Raw genomic sequence first — 27,446 nt, forward strand, 5'->3', positions numbered from 1 at the left:
GCGTCTTGAGCTCTGTGGAGACAACGGGTCGGGTTTCCTGAGCCGGGAAACCACGTGGAGCCGACTGCTGAGCTGCCGAGTGCCCTCCGCCTCTTGCTGAAGCTGTCCGGCGGCCGATGGAGAGGTTTTGGACGTCGTGGGACCCCCGGCCGCCGAGAACGAGGCTGGAGGCATGACTGAGCAGCGGACGGACGGCGGCGGCCATCTTGGGGGGTGCGGAACGGCGCTCCCTGAAGATCTGAAGCTCCGGCGGCCAGCTGGCTTTTCAATCTGCTGGCTGGCCGGTCTGTCGATCTGCGGGCCCGTGGGCTTGCCGGCTCGCGGGGGGATGGACGGCGCGCCGCTGGGTGCGGTCCGCGCCCGGTGGTGGACGGCCAGCCTGGCCGGCCCCCCAGGCCTGCCGGCCTGCCGGCCTGTCGGTTTTCGGCGTGGACGATTCGGGAGGTATGACTGGGCAGCGGACGGCGGTAGCCATCTTGGGGGGTGCGGAATGGCGCCCCCTGAAGATTTGGCGGCCAGCTGGCTTTTCGATCTGCTGGCTGGCCGGACTGCTGACTTGCGGGCCTGTGGGCTTGCTGGCTTGCGGGAAAGGGACGGTGGCGCCACTGGGGTGCGGTTTGGCGCTCCCGGAGATGGACAGCCGCCTTGCCGCCCCGCTGGCCTGCCGGCCTGCCGGCCTGTTGGTCTCCGGCCTGTCGGCCTCCCGGATTGCCGGATTGCCAGATTGTCATTCTGCCGCAAGTACCATCGGCGGCTGGAATTTTTCCGCTAGATTTAAGTCCTAATACCATCCACCTGGTCATGGGCCTGGACATCGGCTCTGTCTTGAGCCTGGACATCGGCTTAGACATTGGCCCTGACATCGGCAAGGCTTGGCGGCTTGGACGGTTTTTAGCTCTCGGCGTTCACCTCACCGCGAAGGACATCAGCGGGACTATCATCTGACTGTGAACGACTTTGGACGGCCTTTTACCATCCTAGGCTTTAAAGGCCTAGTTTTATGGCTGATTTTAAGCTAACGATAATGGCCGCTATTTCTGTCATCAGCGGCATTGCAGACATGACTGTCAACTGTCTGACGTAGTTAACTTTAAACATGGTCGTTCCTCATGGTGTTCGCCTGACAGTGGTGTACCGGTCCGCTAATTCCATCAGCGGACTTCGGATAGTTTGATCCCCGTTTTACATCTTATATGGACAGGGGGTCGGTTTTACTACACTTGTAGGGAACTGCTGGCTCGGGATACCCTTTTTTTCCGTTGTTACTTGATCCTATTATGAGTTACTCGGCGCTTGAGCTCTTACGGCTGCGAGGTTCCCCCGCCTCGCAGGAGTGGCCCTCTGTTCTATCGAGGGCCTACCTTAATGAAGGGTCTTGGGACCCAGAGAGGTGGCATGCCTCGAAGAAGAATCTCTGGGGGTTTTTTAATAGGTTTTTTAATAAGGGGCTTTTAAAGGGGGGGAGGGGATTGACGGGTAGGGGGAGTGACCCGTCGGGGAGGGTATGTCCAGTCCCAACGCGGGCTCACGACACTATTTCACTTGGTCCGAAGACGGGCGGAGGGATTGTACAGAGCGGAGAACATTATTCCATCTGTACGGTGAGTGGGAGGGGCAGATATGGCGGAGGCAGGGGCCGACGCTCTTTGGGAGCACGTGTTCGATGTTTAAAAGCGATCACGTGCTCCGGCCCCCCAGTCCTCACTCGTTCCCCGGATGGTCAAGACCCTCAGAGCTTGGGTCTTAGGCTGATGCTTTGCAATGCCCGGTCCGTGGTTAACAAGGCTCCCTGATTTGTGATCTTATTCAGAGGGAGTCCGGACCTTATGGGCATTACGGAGACCTGGTTGGGCACAGAAGGGGTGTACCCTGGTCGAACTGTGCCTCCGGGTTTCCGTGCATTCCATCAGCCGAGGACCCAAGGTAGGGGTGGGGTGGCGGTTGTGATTAAAGAAAGTCTGGAGCCGAGGGAGTCCACTGTTCCTCAGATAGCTGGCTGTGAATCCTCCTTGTGAAGTGGGGCCACGGAATCAGATGGGGCTGTTGATCACGTACCTGGCTCCTTGCTGCGTGACTACAGCCCTACCTGAACTGCTAGAGGTGCTCGCTGGCGTGGCGGTGGAGATCCCCAGACTACTGGTCTTGGGGGATTTCAACCTGCCATCTGCCGGCTTGTCGACGACGGTGGTTCAGGAGTTCCAGGCCTCCATGACGGCCTTGGACCTGATTCAAGTAACTGATGGCCCTACACACATTGGGGAGGCGCTAGACTTGATTTTTATCTCTGGTCAGTGGGTAAATGATCTGGATTTAGGAGATTTAGTGAAAGAACCGTGTCATGGTCAGATCATTTCTTCTTCGCCTAGACTTTCAGACCGCCACCACCGCAGGGAGACGGAGCCAATGCGTTGGTTCCGTCCCAGGCGCCTGATGGACCCGGAGAGGTTCCTGACGGAGCTTGGGCCGCTTCCTGAGGATCTTACCCACGGCACGACTGAAGAACTGGTTGCGGCCTGGGAACGGGCTGCGGCTGGGGCTTTGGACCGTGTCGCGCCTTTGCGGCCTCTGGCCCGCGAGATCTCAATTGGCTCCTGGTTTTCCGAGGAGCTGAGAGAGATGAAACGCCGGAGAAGACGCCTAGAGAGTGTTTGGAGGTCTAGCTGTTCCGAGGCTGATCGGACACTAGTGAGGTCCTTTACTAGGACCTACCTAGTGGCAATGAGGGAGGCGAAGCGTCTCTACGTTTCCACCCTCATTGCATCGGCAGATAACCGCCCGGCCGCCCTGTTTCGGGTGACCCGTTCCCTCCTTCATCAAGAGGGACGGGATGACCCCTTGCAGGGACGAGCTGAGGAGTTTAACGGTTATCTATACGATAAAATCGTTCAGCTTCGGGATAGTTTGGACCAAGATTGCGATGATACAGCCGGGACGACAGAGACGCGTCTTGTTGAGGTTATTTGGGATGAGTTTGATTCTGTGGCTCCCGAGGACATGGACAGGTTGCTGGGGAGGTTACATGCAACTACATGTTTACTGGACCCGTGCCCTTCCTGGTTAGTGCTGGCTGCTCAGGAAGTGACACGAGGCTGGCTCCAGGGGATTATAAATGCTTCTTTGATGGAAGGGGTTTTCCCCGCCGCCTTGAAGGAGGCGGTGGTGAGACCTCTCCTCAAGAAGCCTTCCCTGGACCCAGCTATTTTGAGTAATTATCGTCCAGTCTCCAACCTTCGCTTTGTGGCGAAGGTTGTTGAGAGTGTGGTTGCATGGCAGCTCCCCCGGCACCTGGAGGAAACTGTCTATCTGGACCCGTTCCAGTCCGGCTTCCGACCCGGTTATAGCACGGAGACGGCTTTGGTCGCGTTGGTGGATGACCTCTGGAGGGCCAGGGACAGGGGTTGCTCCTCTGCCTTGGTCCTATTAGATCTCTCAGCGGCTTTCGATACCATCGACCATGGTATCCTGCTGCGCCGGTTGGAGGGATTGGGAGTGGGGGGCACCGTTTATCGGTGGTTCTCCTCCTATCTCTCTGACCGGTCGCAGACGGTGTTGACAGGGGGGCAGAGGTGGTCCTCGAGGCGCCTCACTTGTGGGTGCCTCAGGGGTCGATTCTCTCGCCCACCCTGTTCAACATCTATATGAAGCCGCTGGGTGAGGTCATCAGTGGTTTCGGGGTGAGTTATCATCTGTACGCTGATGATACTCAGCTGTACTTTTCCACCCCGGACCACCCCAACGAAGCGGTCGAAGTGCTGTCCCGGTGCCTGGAAGCTGTACGGGTCTGGATGGGGAGAAACAGACTCAAGCTCAATCCCTCCAAGACGGAGTGGCTGTGGATGCCGGCATCCCGGTACAGTCAGCTGCATCCGCAGCTGACTGTTGAAAGTTAGTGGCCCCAAAGGAGGCGGTTCGCAACTTGGGTGTCCTCCTGACGGACGGCTGTCTTTGATGAACACCTGGCGGCCGCCGCCAGGAGGGCCTTTACCAGGTTCGCCTGGTTCGCCAGTTGCGCCCTTCCTTGATCGGGATGCCTTATGCACGGTCACCACGCCTGGTTACGTCTAGGCTGGATTATTGCAATGCTCTCTACATGGGGCTGCCTTGAGGTGCACCCGGAGGCTGCAGTTAGTCCAGAATGCGGCTGCGCTGAGTAGTAACGGAGCCGCTCGTGGCTCCCACGTGACATCGCTGCTCCGTAGCTTGCACTGGCTTCCTGTGGTCTTCGGTGCGCTTCAAGATTTTGGTAACTATCTTTAAAGCGCCCATGGCTTAGGACCCGGTACTTACGAGACCGCCTGCTGTTACCTTTTGCCTCCCACCGACCCGTGCGCTCGCACAGAGAGGTCTCCTCAGGTGCCGTCCGCCAAACAGTGTCGGCTGGCGGCCCCAGGAGTAGGGCCTTCTCTGTGGGGCAGTGACGCTCTGGAATGAACTTCCCCCCGGTCTGCGTCAAGTGCCCGATCTTCGGACCTTCCGTCGTGAGCTCAAAACATATTTATTCATTAAAGCGGGACTGGCATAATTAGTGATGTATTTTAATTGGGGTTTTAATATTTTTTAACTTTTTAATTTAAATTTTAATAATCGGCCTTTAAAATTTGCTCTTTTTAATTGTTGTTTTAAACTGTATATATCTTTGTTTTTACTTTGGCTGTACACCGCCCTGAGTCCTTCGGGAGAAGGGCGGTATAAAAATTTAATAAAATAAATAAAATAAATAAATAAGAGCATTTGGACTTAAGGTGGGGCCATGTTTGCTAGCCATGCTTCTTCTCCAGTGTCCCATTCTGGTCAACCTTTATGCCATCCACTGTCTTACTTGTAAAGGGTAGGTTAGGGGGCTACATGGACGCCCAGGATGTGGTAGGAACATAATGAACAACTAAGGCTACCAAGCCCACTCACTCCACCAAAATGTTTCCATCTCACTGGGAAGGTGCCCTTAATATTTTTCTGCCAGAAATGTGTTTATTTTAACGTGCTGCTCATTTAATTGTACTATAGCTTGGTCAGTCACTGTGGTAATGAACGACACATAAAGCTGCACTTGTAGATAAAAAAGGGTCATTAACTATTTAGAATGCCTCTGACTGTGTAATTCCACAAGGCATGATGCAAAGACTGAAAAATGCTGAAACTATGCAAATCTAAAATTTGCACTGTATCTGAGAAGCTAAAATGTAAGGCAGGGCAGTTTCACCTGATTTGTAAAACCTGCCGCAGTAGCTGAGATGACTTACTAGGCTCGCAGTTGCCCTTAATAAAACAATAGTCACAAAAGAAACATGTTTATTATTGATCACCTAATTATTTCATGATGTTGCTGTTGGAAAAAAATACTAGAAACTTTTCTTTGCCTTCCCTCCTTTCCTCAGCTAGTAAATTCTCATTTGGCAGAACGATAAACCCACCTCACTTGCTGCTGATATGCCTTTTCATATTTCTGAGGAATGCTTTATTTTTTTCAATACTAGTAAATGCTCGAGAATGACATTAATGATGTTAGACGTTAAAGTCTGTCATGCATATAAGCAGCTATTTACTCTATTACAGAATAAACACCAAAGCCAGCTGGGAGCAGAAAACTCCGTGACGGGGAAATCAATAGGGAAGAAGAGATGACTCTTCGGTGAAGCTCCAGGAAAAATACATTTATGCTGCAGTGTTATTAAAAAAGTGAATAGTCTCTTAATTATTTTACTGAAGTTACACCTTGGGGATGGTTTGTAAAGTAATTTATATTCACTTTGCTGGTTTCCGTGAATACGTTGGTTTGCAGTGGAAGTATGTAGATTTTGACTAGGTGGGTAGGCTGACCGATCAATCAGTAGATAGATATTATGAATATACATCAAGAACAACATTTTTTCCTTAGAGTGCATGCTCATAAAAAGAGAGAGAAGCATAAAAGATTATTAATAGTATCAAAAGTAACTGAAGTCTGTTGCCATATAGTTAAAGTATAAACAGCAATAAATCTGGTGGCCCCTTAAAGACAAACCAATGTATTGATTAAGCTTTTGTGGAAGACATTCAATCAGATGCATGGAGTCTTATCATGAGTGAGACTATACCACTCACGATATAAGGAGTGCGTATATCTTAGTTCTCTGCCAATGTGATATATGCCAACATCTGCCAACAATGTACTTCTTATGGAACCAACTAGCCAGTCCCAACCAAAAATAATAAATGGATACAAACCTGACATTGAGAACGATGACAATGTTTTCAAATTGTAATGAAAGACTTTAGCTTCTCAGAGGTTCTTCATAAGGTTTTAAAATAATTGTCTTTGGGCAAGGAAATACCCTCAACTTATAACCACAACTGGAACCAGAATCTCAGTTGTTGAGTGTTAATTGGCTGTTAAGATGCCCATGTGATTACTTCACTTATTGACTGCAACCCTGGCCCTCCCTCTTGTGATTGTTAAGGGACCATGTAAGTTATTAAGTGGATGAAGCAAAAGAGCTGCCTAAAAAATCAGACAGTTCCATTCCATGGGTGGACAGGAACTCCTGTGGTGGGATGCAGGAACAGAGCTCAGACTTTCTAAATTCAAACTTCATTTCGGCGACCTACTACAGGATTTCCCCTCCTCTCTGTGCCTAACAAAGCTTGGAACTTGAAATCCAAGCCCAACAAATAGGTTTGTGGAAGGGAACACCTGTGGTGGACCGGAGAAACAAAGTTCAGATCTTCAGGATCCAAGCTTTGTTTCTTCAACTCACCTCAGGAGTTTCCCTCCCCTACTACAGTAATGGGCTGCAGAAATGAATCTGGGACCTGGAAAAAGCCAACTGTTGTTTTTACAGCCCAATAAAGGATTCCCCCCCACCCATTCCTGCATGGAGGGGATGAGAAATCCTTTGGCAGGAGGCAGCAGCTTGCAATCTTCCCTGCCAGCTTCCCCACTGATTTTCTAGGAAACCAGAGAAGATTGGAAATCACATGATCATAAACACTTGACAATCTATCATAAGCGCAAAGAGTTCAGCAAACACCCAGATCACAATCAGATGACTGCAGGTGGAGCAGCGTACCATTTTATGATGGTCGGGAGTACTTTGTAATCGTAAAGTACTTTGGAATTGTAAAGCACCCTTTCCAAGCCATCATAATTTCAAATCATCATGAAACAACTGATCGTAAGTTGAGAACTGGCTGTATGTTGGATATTCCAGCTGTGTAGGGATTTACATTCATAGATCTGAATATGAATCCTTAGGCAGACATGATATCCAGAGTGTGGATTGCATTTTCAAAAAGAGGGGAAAAGAGGATCCTACAGAGGAACAGGCTGACACTGCTTTTATCAGTAAGCAAAATGTTGGTCTGAGATGGCAAAGATGGGGATGGACAGCACCAATACTGTGCTGGGGAACAAAGCTGGCCCAACAGAGTTCTTGTTCTGTCACTAGTGGAGAAGATCCAACTTCCTTATCTGGTTGGCCTATAAATACGTGGATGCATGCATGTGTATTCCCTCCTAAATCTACTCAGCTTCTCATTGTGATGGTAGGGGAATATGGGAACAACACTGGAAATTGTGCACTCAAGAATACGTATTCCCAGCAGGGTCACCTTGGCATGAAGTTTATTCCAGCTGCCCAGCGAAAGTCAGCAGGCATCTATATTGGGCAGCTGAAGACAGACAAACACTTTAATGACAATGGCAAAGCATCAATTTATAAACCACTCTTGTAGTTTTTTTTCTGTTTCTTTTATTTTTTTAATTAAGTTTTTACAAATCTTATTCACCACTTACACATGACTGTGACCATTTTTATATCCTCCTGTTAATATTCACCTATTTTTCTAAGGAAATCACATGGATTCATAACCAAATTATACCTCTGAAAACTTGGAGAATGTCACAGTGGCCAACCAATAAGTCAGTCAATGTTCCAGTAACAAAAAGGAAACTTAAAGTGTGCAAATTATTTGTACAATATCCTTAATTTCACATGCTAGCAAAATAATCTTTTCATTCTATGTGGAAAGGCAGATGTCCGATGTTTAAGCTGAGTTTAGAAAAGACCAAGGAATAAGGGACATTATTGGTGATGCATGCTGGATAATTGAGGAAGCCAAAGAACACCAGAAAGAAATCAGTACATGCTTCATAGATTATAGAAAAGCCTTTGCATTACTGATGTCAAGCTGTGGAATGTGCTTAGTAAAATGGAATTCATTGTACTCAGAAGATCTCATTGTGAAACCTATTTATATGTTTATTTTTACTTTTATTTATCAAATTTAGGTACTATCCATCTCACTCTCATACACTGATCAGGAAGTCCCAGATTGAATACAACCTGACCAAAAAAGCTGATTCCAGGTCAACAAAGGAGTAGTATCTGTATATTCATGTTCTTCCAATCCAGTTTCCCCTCAATATATATTTACAATATAGTTGAATATATAAAACTGTATATTCTCTAAATCGAGTCCCCAACCACAGGACCATGATGGGTCAGTGGGAACTGGGCTGCAGAAGCAGCAGGTGAGCAAGAGAAATTCCATTTGTGCAAGCAGCGGGAGTGTGCACTGATGCACGTGCCCATGGAACGCTTGCATGGAACTGTCCCCCCTCTCCCTCCCCCCCGCACTGCTGCCACCCCAATTGGTCTACAGAGCTGGAAAGGTTGGGGACTGCTGCTCTATATGCTGTCAACTTTATTCAACCTATATATTGTGTGTTTTTTTAGTTTGGAGGAAGAAACTGCTCTGCTGGAAGAAAAAATAACGAAAGTCAAGGTGCACAATGAAAAATTGGGAATAAGATTAAATATAAAGAAGGCCAAACCCAAATATAAAGAAGGCCAGACAGTAAACCCAGCGACCAACCTTAGAACTGACAGTGAAGACATTGAAGTAGTGAATAGTGTGTCCCCTTTAAGATTGACTGTCAACAGTAAAGGAACCAACAATCAACAAACATGTCACAAAACTAGCTTTGCGTAGGATAGTAAGAAAGGCCTTGGAAAAGATATTCAGATGCATCATGTGCTTATATCAAAATCATGCAGGCAATGATTTTGTGTGAAAGATAATGTCAGATTTTAAAGAAATATTATAAAAAAGTGTTAATGCGTTTGAAATTTGGTGCTGAACCAGACTCCTGAGAATATCACGAATAGCCAAGAAAACAAACAAATGTACCATTGAACAAATCAATCTAGAGTTCTTACTCAATGCACAAATGATCAGGCTCAAATTACTCTCTTTCGGACACATTATGTGAAGATCTATCTGGAAAAAGCTCTAATGCTGGGAAAGGTGGAAGGAAAGAGAAGATGGGTGATCAAGATGGATAGGCTCAGATACAAAGGCAATGAATGTGCCACTGGAAGACCAGAAGGACCAGGTTAAGGACAGAACATCCTTGAGAAAGTCTATATATGTGATTTAAGAGCCAACACTAATTTACTTGCACATGATCGGTTGATCAATCAGTGTACATATAATTGGGTAGATAGATGGATGGGTGGATAGGTAGATGGATGATCCATCTTGTCTTTTGTCATAGACAGCAATGTTTCTTGCTCCAAGTGTGCTTTTTCTATCCCTAGAACTATGCCAGTGGAATAAATTAGGCTGAGAGGGCACAGGAGCTGGATTAACACACTGCATTAAGACAAATTATGGCTTTGACTTAATGTGTTATATTAAACCAGCCATTGTGATTTGTACATTCACAATGTGATTTATAATTTAATATAATATATCAATCCAGTCATATTCAATTAACCATGGTTAAATGTGTGTGTGAGCTCAGTCAGAATAAGCTTCATGGCTAGGGGAAGAGTTGAGAGTAACATACCCATCAAGTCTTAAGATTATGAGGAATTGTGCAAGAACATGGGAACACATAAATCCTGACCTGTGAATTTATGGACCTCCATTTCTGATTTTTAAAAGTTACTAGGAGATTTGTATAGTAATATATATGTCACTAAAAATGATGTGTGTATGTATTTTATAAGACTTTCTATTCCTTTGCCTTCTTTAAATGCAGTACCTGCATTAAAGTTATTCTTGTTCTTCTATTCCTTTTTTTTTTGCCCCTCAGTTTCACCTGCATGTAATATTTGAAATTCCTCATTTTAAAGAAAATTATCACTGAAACTCTACAGAAAAGAGCATTAGCAATTCTGTTGCTGAAAATGAGGGGCTATTTAAAAGGAGCATACCAAGACTCCCTAGGAATCATTTTTATAATTTAGAAAAACACATTCCTAATCCAATGTTTGTCATGCTAACATGATTTCATTTCAGAAAGAAAGGCAAATGTTATTAGAAGTCAGTGAAGCAAATGGGAAAGAAGGCTGTTTGAACAAAACACTGATAAATCTGGTAGCCAATGAAAGGGCACTTTTTGGTCTTAGTTGTGTTAAAGTTAAAATATGTTCCTTATATTGATAATTTTTCAACTCGGACAAAATCTGTATTTTGCATTTGATACATCTGATGCATTTGATACATAGTCTAAACTAGGGGTGTCAAACTGGCGGCCCTAGTTTAGACTATGGGCCAGATGCATCAACAACAGGCTACGCCCACCCCAGCTCCGTGAAGGGAACAAACGTTGCAAAACGTCATGTGATGACAACCTGGTACTGCGAGTTTGATGCCTGTGATCTAAACTCTAGGTTATGAAATATCAAAGTATATTTTGCAAAAACTAAGATTATGTATCCCCAGGGATAACACAGCTGTGTCAAGGAAGTTTGAAAATGTGCCTTTTTAATACAGATACTCCTTGTTTAGTGACTAAGGACTCAATCACTAAGTGACATGGTCACAAAGTGAAAGATCACATGACTGCACTGACTTACGATGGCAGTTCTGGCTGTGGTTGTTAAGCAAATAATGCGTAGTCAATAAGTTTGATGTCATGTGACTCAGACTTGCGGCAGACTTCCCGCCACCTTCCCCATTGACTTTTCTTGTTGAAAAGTGTCAGTGAAGATCGCAAATGACAACCATGTGCTTGCAAAATGCCGCCACCGTCATAATTGTGTACTGTTCCAAGTGTATAATTGTGCATATTGCCAAATGGCTGAATTGTGATCTGCCTGGGATGCTGCTTTGGCCATAACTTTGAAAACCAGCTGTAAGTCTCCTCATTCAGCACTATTTATTTATTTATTTATTTATTCGTATTTGTATACCGCCCTATCTCCCAGAGGACTCAGGGCGGTTCACAGGCAAATAAAAACATATATGTACAAATTAAGATAACCATTAAAAAACTTATTCTAAAAGCCAAATTATTAAAAATAGTATAAATATTAAAACCAATTAAAACCCCTATAAATTTAAAATCTAGTCCAGTCCTGCGCAGATGAATAAATGCGTTTTAAGCTCGCGACGGAAGGTTCGGAGGTCCGGAAGTTGACGAAGTCCTGGGGGGAGTTCGTTCCAGAGGGCGGGAGCCCCCACAGAGAAGGCCCTTCCCCTGGGTGTCGCCAGACGACACTGTCTCGCTGACGGCACCCTGAGGAGTCCCTCTCTGTGAGAGCGCACGGGTCGGTGAGAGGTATTCGGTAGCAGTAGGCGGTCCCGTAGGTAGCCCGGCCCTATGCCATGGAGCGCTTTGAAGATGGTCACCAAAACCTTGAAGCGCACCCGGAAGGCCACAGGTAGCCAGTGCAGTCTGCGCAGGATAGGTGTCACACGGGAGCCACGAGGGGCTCCCTCTATCACCTGCGCAGCCGCATTCTGGACTAACTGAAGCCTCCGGATGCTCCTTAAGGGGAGCTCCATGTAGAGAGCATTGCAGTAATCCAGGCGAGATGTCACGAGGGCGTGAGTGACTGTGCACAAGGCATCCCGGTCTAGAAAGGGGCGCAACTGGCGCACCAGGTGAACCTAGTGGAAAGCTCTCCTGGAGACGGCCGTCAGGTGATCTTCAAAAGACAGCCGTTCATCCAGGAGAACGCCCAAGTTGCGCACCCTCTCCATCGGGGCCAATGACTCGCTCCCAACAGTCAGCCGTGGACTCAGCTGACTGTACAGCACTACTGTAACTTTGAATGGTAGTTGAATGAGTGGTTGCTAAGTGAGGATTGTCTATTTTGAGATCTTAGATCTTACATTCCAACCAACCAGCCAAAGTTACAATGTGTCCACGTGAATCATTCACTCAGCCTGTTTTTTCCCCTCCATGATCAATTTCCCATTGGGAATAGTGTGGTGGATGACAGATGTAGGAGAAGAAGGCTGAATTCTTCTCTCTTCAACTGCACTATTTTTGCACCTGATTATTCTTTCTCTTCAGTTAAGTTTAGGAGCTTAACTCATTTCCTGCCAGGGAATTTGTTTTGCAGATTTAATTGTGTAACTATTTATTTGTAGTTTAGATTAATACCCAACTCTACCTCTACCAAAAGGTCAGGAAGCAAATAAAGCTCTCCTTTCTCCATTGTTTCTCACCACAATTATCCTGTGAGGTAGGTTGTGTTGAGAAAGAGTAATTGGCTTCAACTACCAACTGAGCTTCCAGGACTCAAGATGGCTATTTTAATTTTTCTCCTTCCTCTTTAACCCTTTCCAATCCCTAAATCAATAAATGACTGCCCAATGCAGCCCGCTTTGCTATTTTGACCAGCTCTGTCAATTTTTACAATCTAATCTTCTACTCTGGGCATTCCATTATTCTTCCATCTTTGTGTGTACAATAATCTTGCTGCAGTTATATTTGGATTCCAATTTTAGATATACTTATTCAGGAGCATTCCCTAGTCAGATGCCCTCAAGATTGGTTGAGGCTATAATACCTAAAATTCACAACTATTTGGGGGAATGTAGCCTCAATATATCAGGAGGGCACTAGATAAGGGGAAGCCATGCCCAGCAGTAAGTTCCATGCAGCACACCATGCGACCTTTGGATACGCTGATTGCATTGTCAGAAGAGCTTTTGCTGCCTACCGTTTCCTTGAGCATTGACACACTGCCATTAACCTGTAATTACCCAAAGAGCTCCAGCTGAGGGCTCCTGCTGAATTATCTGCTTGTCACACAGATCTGTTGTGTAAAGTATTACTCATTTGTACTCAAGCCTCTACAGCATATCAATATCCTAGGGTAATGTCACAGTGCAAGACCTTTGTCTGGATTGATCATCAAGATTCATGGCTACAAAACAGCTAGAGATCTCTATTAATCTTCTGCACCAATAGTTTTATCTCTCATGGAGCAAAATTGATTCCCTTATCTCAGTTGGGGAGGAAGCAAGAATGAACATTTCTCTTGATTCACCGCCCAGACAAAGCTTATGAAGGCTTTTTGAAGTAACCCCGAAAATAGAAGCTTTCAATAGGTGTGCTCTGTTGCTTTTGCTTTCTATCTTTATTTAATTATTAAGTGCACACTCTGTGATTTAGCATATCTGGGTAGATCTGGTAAACTAAAAATAAGAATAGTAATGAAAAACCTTTAACAGTTGGGAATATTAACTTGTCACTGAGATCAAGAATGAATTAAAGTAATAAATGAAAAGTTATAAATTTTTTGGGGGGGAAATAACAAAAGGTTGCTAATTTTATATTGTAGCATATAAAATACAATAGCTCTATAAGGCTATTCTCATTGTGTTCACATTATCACAATCATATGGAACAAGTTACTAGAGTTACACAATCCCATAGGTTGTTGGCCAATGCACTGGCACTTTAGGCAGGCAGAAGCTTCCCAGAATACAGAGAATTTGAGAACTGAATAGAATTCCACATGACCAGGATAACTGACACAAAGCAACAGGGAAAGGAATTGAGCTGGTGTACTGTCACCTTTCAAAAACTATTTTGATCCAATTCTGTTACTGAACTTCTTCAAAATTTGTTTGGCAACACTGAGGCGCCTCTCATGTGGGGTGCTGCAGGGGTCGGTTCTCTCGCCTCTCCTGTTCAACATCTATATGAAGCCGCTGGGTGAGATCATCCGTGGTTTTGCGGTGCAATATCATCAGTATGCTGATGATACTCAGCTGTACATTTCCACCCCTGACCACCCCAACGACGCCGTTGAAGTGATGTCCCAGTGTCTGGAGGCTGTGCGGGTCTGGATGGGGAGGAACAGGCTTCGACTCAATCCCGCCAAGACTGAGTGGCTGTGGATGCCGGCATCCCGGTACAGCCAGCTAGTTCCATTGCTGACTGTTGGAGCCGAGTCATTGGCCCCTATGGAGAGGGTTCACAACTTGGGCATTCTCCTGGATGCTCGGCTGTCGTTAGAAGAACATATGACGACCGTCGCCAGGGGAGCTTTTTATCAGGTGCACCTGATATGCCAGTTGCGCCCCTTCATAGACCGGGATTCCCTATGCACGGTCTCTCATGCCCTCGTCACTTCCCGCCTGGACTACTGTAACACTCTCTACATGGGGCTCCCCTTGAAGGGCACCCGGAGGCTCCAACTGGTCCAGAATGTGGCTGCGTGGGTAATAGAGGGAGCTACTCGTGGCTCCCATATAACACCTCTCCTGCGTAAGCTGCACTGGTTGCCGGTGGTCTTCCGGGTGCAATTCAAAGTGTTGGTTACCACCTTTAAAGCGCTCCATGGCATAGGACCGGGCTATTTACAGGACCGCCTGCTGCCGTCGATAGCCTCCCACCGACCTGTGCAATCACACAGGGAGGGTCTCCTCAGGGTGCCGTCAGCCAAACAATGTCGGCTGGCGATCCCCAGGGGGAGAGCCTTCTCTGTGCGAGCACCTACCCTCTGGAACGAGCTTCCTCTGAGTTACGATTACTCCCCGACCTCCGGACCTTCCGCCGTGAACTCAAGACCTTTCTGTTTTAGAAAGCAGGGCTGGCCTAATATACTACGCAGGGCTGGCCTAATATACTACGGTTTTTAATTGGGGCTTTTTATCATTTCTTTATTATAGTTTTAAATGGGGTTAGCCATATTGAATAAGATTTTAAAAATGTTTTTAATTCTATTTATAAATTTGTTTTTACGTTGGCTGTAAACCGCCCTGAGTCCTTCGGGAGAAGGGCGGTATAAAAATCAAATAAATAAATAAATAAAAATTTCCCTAACAAGAGATCAGGTGGAGAAAGATGGCTAACCTTTTTGTTGTTGTGTGCTGAAAGGATGGCGCGCCTGCACCCATAATGCAATGTGCACACAATCCATTATGGGCCTAGTAAGCCTCCCTGCAGCCTCCTGGGAGCAAAACGGGCCATGGGGGGCTGTGCCCAACCCCCATGCCCCATTTTGGGCCTAGTAGGCCTCCCTGCATTTATAACCCATAATGCAATGGGTGCATGAACCCCCTGCACATGCCCCAACCCCTGCGCATTCACAGCAGTGACCTGAAAATCTGCTGGCTGGCGGAAGGCTCACACGCAGGCGTGGTGGAGTTGAGCTGGGGCAACAGCTTGTGTGCCCACAGAGAGGGCTCTGCGTGCCACCTGTGGCACACGTGCCATAGGTTCACCATCACAGGCATAGATCAATCCTCAATCTGGGTGACTTCATGAAGGACACATACAATCACACATATCCAGTTGTGGGATTCAAGTAATTTAACAACCGGTTCTCTGCCCTGATGATTTCTTCCAACACCCAGTTTGCCAAACTGTTCAGAAAGTTAACAACCGGTTCTCCGGAAGTGGTGTGAACTGGCTGAATCCCATCACTGCACATATCATGGTTTTTTTTGGTATGCACAGGTTTAGAGAAAGCTTTTATATCTGGAGCCCTTCCAGAAGTGTAGATTTCAAATTACAAGTTGAAACTTTATGGAAGGTACACATGCTCACACATGTCATAGTATTTGATGTGGACAAGCTTAGGGAAGGCTTTTATAAATTCAGGTGGAGGAAGCTGAGGCTCTTTGGATTTGGCTGGATTTCTACAGACATTGGACCTCATCAACATGACCATGGATGGAGATCCATGGATAGTGGAGTTCAGTCAAACCAGATTTGGTGGGTCACAGCTTCTATCTCTGTAATGCAAAAATTTTGAGCTAGATAGACCAAAAGTCTGACTATGGTTGCTTCCTCTAATTACAGAAGATGGGTCTTCCCAATTCAAAATAAAAAAAAAGCACAGAGATATTTTTAATAACAACAACAACAACAACAACAACAATAACAGAGTTGGAAGGGACCTTGGAGGTCTTCTAGTCCAACCCCCTGCCCAGGCAGGAAACCCTACACCATCTCAGACAGATGGTTATCCAACATTTTCTTAAAAATTTCCAGTTTCTTTTTTAAAAATATATTGATTAAGCCTACTTTCGGGGTGCTTTATAGAGTTTGATGCATTTTGTGTCTCATAATGGCTGGATTTCAATAGCACAGTCACAGAGGTCTCTGAAGACTACGGAAATAAGAACTGGGGACATTCCCAACATCTCCCTTTCTACATGTATATGTTGGTCTGCATTTACATAATGTTACATAATAAAAACCTCTATTCTATTATTATTATTATTTTGCATTTCTTATCTTCATTATAGGATTCCATCAAATACTTCTACATTATCATTACTGGAATGCTAAATATTAAAAATGTTCAAAGTCTGTTTATGTACTAGATTATTCATCAAGTGGCATTTCTTAACAATTAAAGAAGACATCCTTTTCTTTTTCCCCATGGATGTCAAACTGTTGATTTGACAGCACACACCTAATTATTAGTTTAAGAAAGCAGCCTAGATTATAGGTAAGAATCAATGAGCAAGGTTTGCTGTTTTTAAAAATAACTATCCGTTTAATGAATCAAAGTTATGAAGGCATTAATAATTATATTTATAAAAAGGCAGTCAAAGCAATGTAAAATCACCCATCATAAAATATTCAGCATGTCAACTTTTATTGCTACAATTATTGGAATTTAATAGCAAAATATGACACATAGAGGAATTAATGGAGATAAAAAAGCAGAGTAGATTAATTTAATAATGTACTGCATTAAGTAAAGAGGCACAATTCTTCATCTGACTGCATAAGAACACCTGTTTGTCTCATTTATACCAATAAGTGTGACTTGTTAATTGACTTATGCAACTCTGAATGAGAATCTGAAAATTTGCCATATCAAAAAGGGTGAGCTGCTAAGAAAGCTTACACAAAAGATGCTGGTTTTCTAGACAAACCAGAAAAGCTTGTCTTTTCTAGTTACAGTATATGTACAATATGGGGAATGTGTTTTGCAGAGGTGGGTTTCAGCAGGTTCTGACCAGTTCTGGAGAACTGGTAGTAGAAATTTTGAGTAGTTTGGAGAACCAGTAGTAAAAATTCTGACTGGCCCCACCCCCATCTATTCTCTGCCTCCCAGGTCCCAGCTGATCAGGAGGAAATGGGGATTTTGCAGTATCCTTCCCTTGGATTGGGGAAGGAATGGAGATTTTACAGTATCCTTCCCCTGGAGTGGGGTGGGAATGGAGATTTTACAGTATTCTTCCCCGCCACACCTACCAAGCCATGCCACACCCACAGAACCGGTAGTAAATTTTTTTGAAACCCACCACTGGGGTTTTGTTTCAAGCATGTGCATTGGGTACTTTTATCTCATGCTTGAAACAAAACATGTATTACTCTCTGCATTTACCTAATGTTGTTAATTCTTTACTGATTTATTTCCAAAATATGTCTTGGATCAAATCTTCTTTGCCACCATCCACTGTCTTGCCAAGCTTAACTTTGGGGATACTGGGTTTGGTTTCTCACCACAGCCATTATCATTCTCCTCTCTTGTCTGTTAAATATTGGAAAGTAAGTTTGAGGTTAGAGATAATTAAAGGGACTCACCGTTTGCTGTGAATAGGACTAAAATTCAATACTGTACAGCAGGGGTCTCCAACCTTGGTCCCTTTAAGACTTGTGGACTTCAACTCCCAGAGACCCTCAGCCAGCAAAGACAAAGGGGCGTGCATAAGAGCACAATTGTGCCTACTGTTCCTGTCCTATTGTTTTTCTTTTTCTTCTTCTTATATATATATATATGCTTATACCTTCTAATATTTACTTATATACAGTATATGTTTATATACTATATAATCTTTTGTATAATACCTATACATATTGTTGTGACAAAATAAATAAATAAATAAAAAATAAATTGGGAAGATGAGAAATATGGCTCCAACTCTGTGATCCCAATTCCACTAATTTTCTGTTGTGGAAACTTGCTTTTGGTTTAGAAAAAGTCGCAAGAGACCACCACAAGTATTCCTTGTTAGCTTACTCACCTTAGCTTTGAAATAAAACCTTGCAAATCTAAGATCTTACAAGACAGCAAAATGAACTGTTTATTCTATTCCTAGAATCCTAAGTAGCATCCTGTTAATACAAATATGGCTTTTGAGGAATCTTGTAGGCTTGTAGGCTTCATAAGCGCTATAACCTGCATAGAGAGGGCTGTAAAGCGCTGTAAAGCGGTACATAAGTCTAAGTGCTATGGCTACTGCTTAGAGTCCAGTCCAGCTTAAGAATTTTGATACCAATGATTCCTGTGGATGTCTGCATGTCTAATATTCTCAGGATCAATCATCCTTGCAACTACTGTATGTTGCACAAAAGGGTTAAGTTGTTTCAAATATTGATATTAGAAGCATTGTAATTGGGATCAGGTGTGTGTAAATTAGAATTGGGTGGCAGACTAATTGTTATTAATGAATTCCTCTGCAATAAAACATTACATAATGAGATGCATAATTAGAACATTAATGACCAGGAAGATTAGTTCAATTTTATTCCACTTAGACTGCATTTTTAGCCTTAGGTGAAACCTGCTGTTTCTAAAAAGCTGTCATTCATGGTATTTGTTTTGCAAAGAATCTTTACAAAAATTATTAAGGGTAGTTTCCTGTCATTTTGTTTGTAACCAAATAGGACTTTGGTCCAAACCCCCACCACCATTGTTTAACAAGCTATAACTTTCCATTCTAAAATTAGATTATCTGCAATTTCAAGTTTTTTATACTGGTGACTTATCAGTCTATTTCAGAGCAAGTGCTTACCACTGTTATGGAAGGTGGTAAACTCCCAGATTCAACAATTACCCAGATGACAGCTTGGTGGAGCAGAGGAAAGGTGCAAATTGAAACAAGATGGATTCTGGCATTCTGCCTCAGCTCCACCTATCTGTCACTTGGACTTAGAAATCAGGCAGAACAGCACCTCCAGAAGATGCCAAGTCTCTGTAAGGAAATGGCAAATTGCTGTGGCCAGCACCACTTGAAGCAATGCAAGATGTCATTGGAGTCGGCAGTTTGGTACCTCTTCAAAGGAGTGAGGAATAAAAGAGAAAGTGCAGCAATGCAAAAGCTCTTGTCAGCAGATGCAGCCGAAAAAACTGTAATGTACTCATCTGGAACAGAACCAGCAGCAAAAGAATGGCTGAAGCCAACTCTCTTTCATGATATAAATTGAACTTTTCCGCAGCACAGGACTTCATAACTCTTTGTGAATCTCAGCAGGCTAAGAAGGAAATTCTTTTTCCTTTCTTTAAATTAAAACAACTTCAAAAGGTTGCTAAATCCATTGAAAAACACAGGCCTAGAACTCTTTCAAAACAGCACAAAATCCATGTAAACAACTGAGTAAGTTCTGACATGTGCTTCAGAAAGTGCCAGTCAAGCATCACATCAGCAAAAGACTCTGTGGAAGCCAGCTGTTCACTTTCTCCTGTATGTCAAGTGGGCATAGAAGACCATGCTCAGCAACCAAGAGAAGAGGGAAGGTACTACCAAGAGAAGAGACTATTTGAGAATAGTCTCAAACCTCTGCTTTGAGCTGGTGAATTCTAGCCCTTGTGCATTGTTTCAACTGCAATAATATAAGAGCTACCAATAGATTTAAACTTAATGTCAACCGCTCCAATCTGGATTGCAGAAAATATGATTTCTGTAACAGAATTGTCTGTGCTTGGAATGCATTACCTGACTCCGTGGTCTCTTCTCATAACCCCAAAAGCTTTAACCAAAATCTATCCACTGTTGACCTCACCCCATTCCTAAGAGGACTTTAAGGGGTGTGCATAAGAGCACAAACGTGCCTATCGTTCCTGTCCTATTGTTTCTTTCCACACACACACACACACACACACACACACACACACACATATATATATACATACACACACACACACACACACACACACACATATATATGCTTATACTTCCTTGTTTCTCATCATATATATGTTTACATATTATATAATCTTTTTGTGTATTGCTTGTGTATATTGTTATGACAAAATTAAATAAATAAAAAATAAAAAAATAAAAAAAATATTGTCAATGGGGTATCAGAGATCATCTGTATAGCCAGACATGTGACAAGGGATGGGGAAAAATGCTAACACTGGAACAATTTAACAAAATCTCAGCTTCCTTTGCCATAGGTTAGGAATCAGATGAAGACGACACCGAGAGGTTCTGCCCTTTAAAACAGCAAACATCTTTGTGCTGTGCTTAGCAGGATATAAGAGTAAGTCAATAGCCCTTGAATTTTCAGTATTTTGCTTCCTGGTTATGCAAAAATCTGAGTTTTTTCCAAACCTGACAATATTTTGTTGCTTCGCTCTCTGGACCTTGATGGCCTAGGCCTGTGGCTCCCTAATAATTCTCCTGTGAGTGCCATTTCTAATATTGATCCTGAGCTGTTTGATGATTCTGTGTTACTTCAAGGACAGAACGTTTTCTCCTTCTTTCCAGAACATGCCTCTCTGCAAGGATAAATACTCAAGTCAACAAAACACAGTTGGCAAGAATAGTAGGTCTGATTACTCTTTGTATTTTTCCAGTTTCTCCCCTCAAGGACACTGTTGCATCATATGTTAAGTATTTTTTGTGAATCTCAGCAGGCCCTCTTTGGTCTGATCTAGTACTGTAGGTCTACTTTCTTCATTTGGTTGAAGCCAACACCATAGAAATGGTCAAAGGTTTTTTTTTTCTTAAAAAAAAAAGTGCTGTAGAATTGCTGGTTGCCACGGATATTGTTACTAAAAACCCTGCTGTGTTGATAGTTGAAAAACAAACATAGGGCAGCTTCATGCATGACTATGTTTTCAGTGAGATTAGCAACATACTGTATAAAACCAAGCATGCTAAAACAAGAAAGGCAGTATCTGAAATCTTGACTTCATTAAACCTTCATTTGATTTTCCAAGAACTAGTGTGATTGTATTAGAACTGAGAGGGTCAGATCCTGAGCGGTTATTGCTCTCTTCATTTGGAAGAAATACAGGACAGATTATAACTGCAAAAAAAAATGTAGATTTGGTGTGTCACTGGAGGAATGTTACACTAGCCTTGGCAAGTTTTCACTGTCTCTTGAGCAAACTTGAAAATGCTGATTTAATAAATGAATCTCTTATCTGTTTGTATCTCAGTGATTTAAAGTTATTTGAGTTGTAATGTTGAATTACAATTTCTAATTGCTTTGATTTTAATAGGTTGCTTGCAAATGTGCTGAACAAGTATTTGTAACTCCTTGTGCTTACTGATACAATCATTTATCTTGGATTAGCACTTGGCTGTGGTGATGACAATGACCTTCTTTCATGGGAATTAGATATATTTAAGGATAATATTTACTGGATCCAATCTGGGTCGGTCACCAGGACCAGAGGTTTTGTCTTCGGAGCTTTCAGACTCATGCTGGAGCCCATTTTCAGGGAAGTTCCCTGAAGTTTTGCTTCCAGCAAAAGCTCCGAAGACAAAACCTCTGGTCCCAATGACTGACCCAGATTGGCTTCTACAACAGTACATTCGTCTTCATTCATAATATTTACTGTGAAATTTTCACAGAGAAACCATATCTTTACAAGGTGGAGATATACAAAAGGTCTCCATATTACTTGATAGTCTTCCAAGAAGCATCTGTTTTATTTTTTGAGAGATTAGGATGTTGGGCAGGATGAAGCTTTGAGGTGCTTTATGTAAAATCCTCAATAAATATGAATGAAAAAAGAAATTGTCACATTCAAATGGGGCAGGTTTTTAACAGTGACACAAAGGCAGAACTAATGGTGAGGGATACTGAAAAAATTAGTTTAGTTTAGTACGGTGGTGAAATCTGAACCTGTTTGCTCTTGATTCACTGGCCATGCATGTGTCAGGCCTGGAAACCATACTAGGCCGTAGGTTTCCAGACGCTGCCACATTTCTCCCCTGAGGAAAAGAAGGGGGGTTGATGGGTATGGTAACATTCTTCAAGCGGTCAAGGTCGGATTGTGTTCGCATCTTTTTTTTAATTTATTTCATTTTGTCACAACAGTATACACAAACATCAACATAAGAAAATCAACACATTATAAAAGAAAATATATATATAAGCAAAAGTATGCAACAACCATGTTAATTTGTTATAACAAAAGGGAGCAATAGGACAGGAATGGTAGGCACATTTGTGCTCTTATGCACGCCCCTTATTGTCCTCTTAGGAATGGGGTGAGGTCAATAGTAGACAGTTTTTGGTTGAAGATTTTGGGATTTTGAGTAGAGACTATGGAGTCTGGTAATGAGTTCCAAGCGTTAACAACTCTGTTACAGAAGTCATATTTTCTGCAATCAAGTTTGAATTGGTTGACATTAAGTTTGAATTTATTGTTTGCTCTTGTATTATTGCAATTGAAGCTGAAGTAGTCTTTTACAGGAAGGATATTGCAATAGATGATTCTGTGCGTTAAACACAGGTCATGTCGAAGTCGGCAGAGTTCTAACTTTTCTAATCCCAGGATTTCAAGTCTGGTGGCATGAGGTATTTTGTTGTTTTTGGAGGAGCGAAGAACTCTGCAGAAGGAGTGGCAAGAAGAGGTTTTGAATAAAATGGAAGAACGTTGGACCATGTGACCGGCAAAGGGGCTGCGGGGGTGGGACTCTTGGGGTTTGTATAAGTGGGAAAAGAATCCAGAAGTTTCAGTTTTGGAATTTCACTCATCGTGTGCCAGTTTCCTTAGGCTAGTAAAGAACTTTGAAAGACAATGGCTTCAGAGTTTTTTTCATGCAGAAGAGGTTTTTCTGGAACCTTGACAGCATGTGTGCTGCATGCCAAGCACATGCTGTGTGCACATGCACAATGTGCACCAAATGTGCACTGCATGTGCAGTATGCACCAAACGTGCCCTGCACTTTTAAAAAGCTACCGGCTCAGGTGAAACAGTAGTTTAAAAAAGCTACGATCCAATGATCCCTGTGCCGTGTGGTTTAGCTTCGCTAGAAAGCAGGATTTCCTGCTTTCTAGCGAAGCTAAACTGCGTGCCACAGTTGATCCCCCCCTTGCTGTTCTACTTACCTTCCCAAGCTTCCTTTTACTGCGTATTGTGCATGCACCAAAAGGAGGCTTGGGAAAGTAAGTAGAACAGCGAGGGAGGGGGATCAGCTATGGTGCGCAGTTTACCTTCACTAGAAAGCAGGATTTCCTGCTTTCTAGCAAAGCTAAACTGCACGGCACAGGTGATCGTCGGATCATAGCTTTTTAAACTACCAGTTTGGCCATGTTGGTCTTTTTTACTACCGGTTTGCCCAAACCACTAGTTTTTATTGCTACCGTTTCACCTGAACCGGAGCAAACCGGTAGCATTTCACCCCTGGTTTAGTATCACTGGGAGGTTCACAGATTCCCCACATTCTTATGTTTTATGCCGGAACATATTTCCAACTGTTATGAGCATGTTTTTCATTGATTAACTATAACTTTTGTGGTTTGGAATGATATTGGACCAAATTTTAATTTGTTGCAATATGTTATGTTACACTGCAGTTGGATTCTTACATGATTTTTCCTCTCAAAAATAATACCTAGCTATTTATCAATTCACCCATCCCCATTTATAACTTATTGGTTGTATCCCAACTCTAGTGGAAGCCAATGTGATACAGAGGATAGAGCTGGCTTTGAAGGATCATGCTGGTTCAGCAGAAAAAAAAAAAGCAGGAATGGTGCTTTTGTTCAGTCTCTGCAGAAAACATAACATATAGTTGAATATAGATGAGAGAGAATGATATATTTTAGACAAGCATAGAAGTTGAATCAATGAATCTGACACATAGCAAGATCCCCTTATATGTTGTGCCAGCTACAGAGTTGCTTGCATGGCTGGTTGTTTGAGAATCTGAAAAATTGGGATGTCAGCTTTCTTCCTGACAACTCCATAATTCACTTCTTCACTAAACTCAATTAGAGCTACAGCTATGGATGGGGGAAGGCCCTGAGGCATATTACTACCGATAATAGAATTTGGAGTCCAATAATTATATAATGGAGGCTAGACAACTTCTTCCATCATTTTTGAAGTAACAAAAAGAAGAGGTAGAAGAGGCTATTCAATGACAATTATAGGCTGTATTGCCAACATATGCTTTGAGCAGCACATTCAACTTCTTATTTGACTTGCCGTATACTTGGTCTTCTCTCTCATGAATTAACTTGGTCTTCTCTCTCATGAATTAACTCCAGAGGTGATGAAGCTCAAACCTTGGCTGGAGGTGGTTTAAAAAAAAAGAGTATTTTAAGGAAACTTGAATATCATATTTGACCATGTAACTATTCTAGACATCGGATATTTCTCTTGTAAAATTGAGTTTGAGCAAGTTGTCACTTATCCAACATGTTGTTGAATCCAGGAATTGATTAGTTACTTCTAGAAACTCAGATGACAAAGAAAGAAAGAAAGAGAGAGAGAGAGAGAGAGAGAGAGAGAGAGAGAGAGAGAGAGAGAGAGAGATGGGTTTCATCAGCCATACTAATGATACTTCATTTCATTTTCATTTCATTTCATTTATTAAATTTCTATACCGCCTTTCTCCCGAAGGACTCAGGGCAGTTCACAGCCAAAGTAAAACAGAATTCATACAATATATATAGATAAATTAAAAACACTGTAAAAATCTGATTAAATTTTGGCTAACAATTAAAATTAAGTTATTAAAATCAAATAATAAAACCCCAGTTAAAACACAATACTTTAGGTTAGCCCTGCGTGATGAAACAAGAAATCCCCAGATGATTTCTCTGAGTACTGAATTTCCTAACAGCAGCAAGAGAAAGCAGTGTAGTTTTATTTAGACATGACAAAGGTTCTTTGGGTCGGGATGGATTTAAGGAGGGACAAGATGGAAACTCTTGGAGACCAATTGTACAAGTTCCATTAAGTCCCTAAAGAAGCGAATATGAAAGCAGAAATAGATTAGAACATGAAGCTGATCTAAAATGTTCCCTTGTTTAATGGCACCAAAAATGTGAAAGAATTAATTCCTTACACCTAAGAGATAGCTATGGTACATACCCATGCATTTTACACCTTGGGAAGGTTTAATAGCCTTATAAAACCAATGAAGCCAAATCTATAGACGTAAAAATGGGGTCCAAGTGATCTCTTGCCAATCATTCTTTCTGAAGTGAACATGTGCTAAAACCCAAATCCTTTCAAGAAGATAACAAGTAACTAGATTGCTAGGCTGACTGTAGTAATTTTATATATGTACTTCTTGCCTTCTCTTATTATTCGCGGATTTTCTTTTTGCCAGTAAACACATTTTTATTGATTTAGCTTCATTGATTTTGCAGGGGAGTTTCTCACTAAAATTTTCCCTATGTGCAAGACTGCATGATTACATAGCCCTTGTGTTTCAAAACTGGCACTAACAAGTTTACTAAGTTCTGCTTTTCTGGACTTTGGGCAGGAAAATCCAAAACATTTGTTTTTCTGTTTTTGTGGAGTTGGGCTAAAAGGAGAAATCCTGGATATGATCTCCATCTAAATAGAATAGGAGTTTTCAGGACTGCCTGGAGCAGTGGTGGGTTGCTCCTGGTTCGCCCCGGTTCAGGCGAACCAGGAGCAGCGGCGGCGGCAGGAGGCTCCGCCCATCTGCCCAGACATCATAAAAAATGCTCTGCACATGCGCAGAAGCACCACACGCTCATAAAGCGAGCAAGTTATTTTATTTATTTATTTATTATTTAGATTTTTATACCGCCCTTCTCCTGAAGGACTCAGGGCGGTGTACAGCCAGAATAAAAACAAAACAATATACAAATTAAGACAAAAGTTAAAATAACATATTCTATAAATGGCCGAAAATTTAAAACCGTCAAATTTGACCCATAAAATTCATAAAAATACCCCAATTAAAATTATTAAAATTCAAAAAGTTTAAAAATTAAGCCAGTCCCGCTTGGATAAACAAGTGCGTTTTCAATTCACGGCGAAAGGTCCGAAGGTCAGGTAATTGACGCAAACCAGGGGGAAGTTCGTTCCAGAGGGTAGGTGCTCCAACAGAGAAGGCCCTTCCCCTGGGGGCCGCCAGCCGACATTGCTTGGCGGACGGCACCCTGAGAAGACCTTCTCTGTGTGAGCGTACGGGTCAGTGGGAAGCATAAGGTAACAGCAGGCGGTCCCGTAAGTACCCGGGCCCTAAGCCATGGAGCGCTTTAAAGGTGGTAACCAACACCTTGAAGTGCACCCGAAAGACCACAGGTAGCCAGTGCAGACTGCGCAGGAGTGGTGTTACACGGGAGCAATGTGTGGCTCCCTCAATCACCCGCACAGCTGCATTCTGAACTAACTGAAGCCTCCGAGTGCACTTCAGGGGTAGCCCCATGTAGAGAGCATTGCAATAATCCAGACGAGAAGTGACAAGAGCGTGAGTGACCGTGCATAAGTGCACCCGCCTGCTATTGTTAGCGAACCGGTAATGCCGGGATTTGAAACCCACTACTGGCCTGGAGGTTGCCTATCGTAAGGTCTTCTAGGAAGGATTTGAACTACCCCCCACCTCCAGTCCTTGACTTCCAACCATTCTAGTAGCAACCACACAATGGCATTGAAAAAAGTGACTTAGTATCCGTCCTCGCATTGATGACTGTCACGGGATCCTCACAGTTATGTGATCCTAATTCAGGGGCTTGGCAACTGGCATGTATTTATGATGATTATAGTGTCTTGAAGTGACATGAGCTGCAGTGGCATAGTGGTCAGAATGCAGTATTGCAGACTACTTTTAGTTCGATTCTGACCAGCTCAAGGTTGACTCAGCCTTCCATCCGTCCAAAACAAGGATGCAACGAAATTATACGAGAAAATGGGATGACGGTAGAATTTGGGGTCCTTTCCATTCACATGCTCTACAGAGACTTAGTTTTAAATTTTAATAGGTATGTTAAGCCTCCTTGCCAGAAATTGACAGACAACGACAGCGCTGTTTTTTGGCATTTCTAACAGCCAAGTCCTGAGATAAGCTGCCCTAGGAAGTTGCTGATCTCTGAACTGGAGGCAACATATTTAGGCTTTGCCTTCCTCCCTGTTCTTCCTATTTTATTGTCTTCCACAAGAGGAGAGAAGCCAAGCCTGGCTACTCGTTGCCAAGCTATATTTTCCACAATTTGTGCTGGTCTCAATTTGAGGTACATAATTGTATTGACAAGGAATACAAGGCAAATTAAAATGAATCTCATCTTTTTACGAGAACTA

Source organism: Ahaetulla prasina, chromosome 1, assembly GCF_028640845.1.
Source record: "Ahaetulla prasina isolate Xishuangbanna chromosome 1, ASM2864084v1, whole genome shotgun sequence".
Lineage (NCBI taxonomy): Eukaryota > Metazoa > Chordata > Lepidosauria > Squamata > Colubridae > Ahaetulla > Ahaetulla prasina.